This window comes from Ammospiza nelsoni, chromosome 3 (genome assembly GCF_027579445.1).
Source record: "Ammospiza nelsoni isolate bAmmNel1 chromosome 3, bAmmNel1.pri, whole genome shotgun sequence".
Lineage (NCBI taxonomy): Eukaryota > Metazoa > Chordata > Aves > Passeriformes > Passerellidae > Ammospiza > Ammospiza nelsoni.
In genome coordinates this window covers 15,782,062-15,787,639 of record NC_080635.1, presented here as the reverse complement: position 1 = coordinate 15,787,639, position 5,578 = coordinate 15,782,062, and positions in this window count along the sequence as shown.

Here is a 5,578-nt window from a genome sequence, read left to right as displayed (position 1 = left end):
GGAAGCCGTCAGCGCGCGCCGCCGCCCCGCCCGCCGCCGGCCCCGCCCCCGTTGCCATGGCGGCGGCAGCGGCTGAGGGGGGACACGGGCGGCAAAGCGGCCCCGAAACCGAGCCCCAAGGCGAACTCGGGGCGCCCCAAGGCTCCCGCGTCACCCCAGCCTGCCACGTCGGCTCTTCGTGTTCGTCTCCTACCCATGCCCAGGCGGGGACGGGTCGCCTGAGGGACGGCCCGCCTTCCCCCTCACGCCTTCCCCTCCCCACGGGGGTCTCTCTCCTCTCTCTCCTCGCACTGGCGAAATCAGGCAGCTCTTAAAAGCTGTTTGCCATGAATATTGTGTTATTCCATAGCTCGACAGCCCGGAGGAATTTCTCCTCCTCCCAGGAGGCCTTGCCCAGGTCTGCCTGGCGAACAGTGTGCATTTGTGTGATGGGTTCTGAATGAAGGAAAAGATAAGTGCGATCCCCTGGCTCCTATCTGGCAGACCAATATTTGTAAAGGGTAAGCATGACCTCCTGCATTGTCTCTGGCAGCCCAATATTTGTTTATTTTGTTGCCCCAAATTCCACTGACTTCCACGAGAAGTCAGAACAACCCTCAGGTTTTTCCCTCCGTGCCCTGAACTGTGTGGGCCCATTATGAACAGCAGCCTGATACAATTGGGTATCACACAATATAACCACGAGGGGGCTTGTATAGTTAAGGGAGTTACATATTGTGTGGAAAATCACGCTGTGAAAGGCCAGTGTCTGCAAAGGAGACAGAGGAATCCTGCAAAAATCACCTTTATTTGAATAAAGAGAGAGAGCCCAGTGGGCCATACCCCTGTGGGGTTTCTCTTGACTTTTTGGAGGATGCATGTTGCCCTCCTCCTTTCCCCAGCTACAGCCTTCCCAAACCATCTTCTACATATTCCCCCTTGAACATGTGTCCCTCCCTCGTTGTGCACTTCATGACCCTGGGTTGAGATGTTAATACTCATAAGTCTCTTAGGTCAGTGCATTTTTCCCTGAAGTTCAGAAGTTTCAGGGATTGCACAGCTTGATGTTGGTAAAAACCCCCACACCCATTCTTCCAGAACCTGGCAGCTCCTTTCACATTAAGTCTTTGGTAAACACTTGAAACCCATTTCTCCTGTCACATATGGATAGATGTATATGTTTATGGTTGTAATTTTTTTTCTACCTTTAATTTTTCAGAATAGTGAGAACAATGAGAAATTTTATAAATACCAGAATAAAGGCCATAATATTTGACTTTTTAAAACTTTAATCACATCCAGATATTGAGAATGAGGAAACAACAGAGTTGTCATACCTAGAAGGAGGAAGGGACTATGGAAACAAACATGGACTGATCCAGTGGCATGCAGCTGTGATGGAAGGACATCCTGGTCACTCTGCACAGCTTTACCTGCCTTTCTAATATACATCTGATTAATGATCTTCTTATAATCTGCTTTTCAGAGCATGGCATGGTTTACACTGCTGGTTGAAGCCAGATGCATAAAGCAATTTCCTTAAAAGCCTGCTCTTTGTCCATAAAAATGAATTAATCTGTATGTTTTAAATCCCTCAGCTTGTTGGACCCAGCATAGAGGGCTCACTAGGGGCAGTACACCCTGTTTCCTACTCTGCTGTTGGACTTGCTGGGTAATTCTGGACACAGCCCTTAACCAGCCTGTGCCTCAGCCCCACAAAGCTGCCTATGGTACCATGGCACCTCATACTAATGCTCATGTAGAAAGCATCTGCAATCTCTGAGTGAGAAATGTTTCATTTTGGGTTCAAATTATTTGTCAGACAGAATGCTTCAGCTGTGCCTCCTCATGCACAGTGGTGGCAACATTTACTCTGCTCCAAGGCAAACTATGTTTTAATATGGCAGCAGTGAAGTAAAAAAGGGGCAAACTTTCTTCACTAACTTTTCTGAGGTTAGATACTCAGTAGATCCTTAAATAGGTTAAATATAACACACAACTCCTTCTTAATAATGTTTTGTAGCTTTTATCAGATGAGCCTTTTCCTGCCAGGAATTTAGGCCATCAGTTAAAGAAAACACAGTATGACAAAGGGTTACTTTGATAATTGCCATCAGAATTTATGGTGTAATCAGAGTCTCTCGGGAAATAGTGATACTGAAGTCTGGCAAATATAAATGGTTAATTTGCTGTTTGTAGCCCAGCATAAAGATTTAATATGAGGGATACAGGTTCTGTACCAGAAGTACCTGAACATGCATCCTGCATGGTGTAGTCAATAAATTCACCATTCTTCTTACTACCAACTGTTGTTGATGTTAGCTGCTGGATAGCTGTAAAAGAATTTTGTATTTCATTAAATGTCATGTACAGTGCAAGGAGAGGAAATTAAATGTGGTTTGAACAGACATCTCTTTTAAAACTAGTTTTACTGATTTAGCTGAACAGAGATAGTACTTCTTGTTTTAAAGATTTTTTAAAAAGCAGTGTCTGTAAGAAGAAAAGCCATGGAGAGAATGGAGAGAACTATCCACAGTTTCCTAAGCTGTGACTTCTGTGAGTGAGCTAGATGTCGTGATAGAAGATAATAAAGTATGATGACTAAGCAGAGTGCTGAAGCTTATCAGAGAAAGTACTACCTCTCTTTTATAAAGAGCTTGATAGACCTTTATGAACTTGCCAATTAAGTGCTCTGTGCTTAACCTAATAGTGCAGGCACACAAAGAGAGGCAGGAAATACTCAGAATTAAAAGGGAAAATGAGTTATTGCAGCAGCTGTCCTATAGCTCTGCTCAGTATAGAAGAGAAAGGAGGGTCTAGTGATATCTTGCTTGCAGCAAAGCAAACAGTGTGTTCCTTAGTCCCTCCTCCACGCCCCACAGAGCCCTCTCTCCCAGTGCAGGTGTGTGGAATTTGGACCTGCAAACTCTGGCTGGCTGGAGAAACTGAGGCCAGTTCATTCCTGTGCTGATGAGGCTGGTTCCAATGTTGTATTGGCAGGGCAGGAGAAAGACATTCTACCTGAAAAGTAGCAATCATCTTTTCTCTTCAATAATCTGGCTTCTTATTGAGGCATTTTACCTTTGACTTGGATTTATTTCATTACTTTACCAGAAATAGAAGACTAGAAATATTCACAGAAAATGTCCCCTGACTAAACACTAATCACTGATAGTTTTCTGGATTTGTCAAGCTGTGGATGTAGTAAGTTAAAAACAGTCTGGATACTTGTGAATAGATCACGGTTTAAAGGGCAGACAAGCCCTCAGCAGACACACCTTCAACATGGTGTGACTGCCTTATTAGCATTGAGGGACTCTGACCTTCCCCAGATCCTGAATATCTCACTTTCCTGCTTACCAAACCAACCACACTCAGGTGCCAGAGGCAGTGTGGCCATGGGGCCAAAGTAGGATAATTTTCCTGCTAAGAAAGGACATTTTGGTTGTCAAACTGCAGCAGCCCAGGAGTGCTGAGCAGGCCTGGATTTCTGTGAAGGACAAAAGGGTCTGGATTCTCCTCCCTATAAGCACCACCCATTCTGAGTCATTTGGGCTGGAAGCACTGGCATAATTGCAAAACATCTTCACACAGATGGCATGATCCACTGTAGGTTACATGAGGATTCTTGAGTGAGATATTTGGCTGTAATTAAAATACTATGAGGAGAGGTTTTTTATTGTTGGGTATTTTTCACAAACATTTCTTCACAGGGCAGAGAAAATGGGGTTTTTTTAGCATCACAGGGGTACAGAAAATGAACTTTTATTTTTGTTGGCTCATTTCCAGATAAACATAAGAACACATTGCAAAGGTCACTTTGTGTTTTAAATTCAACAAAAACTCCATTTTATGTAGTATGTATAGCCTATGTCCCATCTGCCTTTCAAAACTTTTAAAAGTCAACTTCAAACAAAGTTATCTTATAGATTTCAGGCACTGTAAATCATCATGAATTTTGACCACTGTAAATGTGATGATGCTTTGTCACAAAAGCCCAGATCCATGCAGGGCATATACTGCACTGATTTCACTAAAATTTAGGGGACACAAATAGTTTTATGGTAAAGAAAATCTGCCTTTATAGCTTTGCTTCTTATTTGAAACAGTTCTATTTCTGAGGCCTTAAGATGAAGCAGTAAAATGTGCAGATGAGATGTGTTGGACACTGGACCCATGGGAAACCCCTGGGTGCTCTCTCTCCCTGTTCTCCATTGCCCTAAATATTTTGTATTTGTTTACATGTGCAGCAGATGCAAGGTATTAATAAATCTGAATTCTTCACTTCCATCACTGGTAACATTTTGAGGCCACTTTCCAGAGATACAAATGGCACCCAATGGAATTTCAGAGTTTCAGAAACCTGATTTCCAGAGACTTCAAGTTCTTTTTATACCAGCTGAAGTGAATTAAACCATTTTCTGAAAATTGGGTTCCAGATATTAAAGTCTGGCAGACAAAGCTGGGTTATCCAAAATTAGATGGCAATTCTGAAAAGATAATTGTGAGTGATGATCTCATAGGGGATGTCTGAGACAAAGTTAAAACTAGAATCTAAATCATCTGACAGCAATCCTGTGCATTAACCACAACACTGATTTTTTAATACTGTGAGCTCGAATACTGACTTGTTAAAAGAATAAATGCAGTTTTCAAAACTCATCCACAGCACATGCAAAATAGTGTTTTGATGTAATTTACTGAATTCTGGTAGCTGAAGTCAATTTGCATCTCAAATTTTCAAAGAAAGTGGTTTGAAATAAATTTGTTTTTTAGCGTGGTGAAGTTAAGCCCCATGTGGTAAATATTGCTTTTAATTAATTGATTCATGGATTTTTATTTTTACCATTCTTTATCTGTTTTCTGCGCTTCTAAAGTCAATTCTTACCAAATACTTCTACATGGGAGTATCTGTGGTTGCTGTAAAATGCTGTACATATTAGATGAAAGAAAGCAGTGAGGTTTTCCATTTTTCGTTTGAAGGCAGGCTGAGTGAGCTGGGGTTGTTCAGCCTGGAGAAGAGAAGTTTCTGGGGAGACTTAATTTTGCCTTTTCAATACTAGAAGGGGCTTTATAAGAAAAGTGGCAGAAGACTTTTTACCAAGGGCTGCAGTGACACGACAAGGGTAAATGGTTTTAAACAGAGAGGGCAGGTTTAGACTGGGCTTAAGAAAGGCATTTTTTGTGTCAGAGGTGATGAAACACTGCCACAGGCTGCCCAGAGAAGCTGTGGATGCCCCGACTCTGTGACTATTAAAGGGTTTGACTAAATGAGAGAGACATTTCAGAGTGAACTGCAGTGTCTTTCATTAAGTAGCTTTTCCAGAATGCATACAAATTCTCAATATCTGTTATTGCTGGGAGTTTGAATTGCACCTTTCACTTTTTCTCAAAAGACTTGGTATTTTTAAAGCCTTTTGTTTCTGGCCAAGACCAAAAACTTACTAAGACTGAGAATGAAAATGGGGAAATAGCTCAAATATGTGGATACACCACTAGCTTAAGATAAGGAAAACCTCTCTTCCCTTGACACACTCAATATCACAAACTTTCAACTAGCAACTTTGTAGAGATTATTTGCCCTGAATTTCAAATTAAA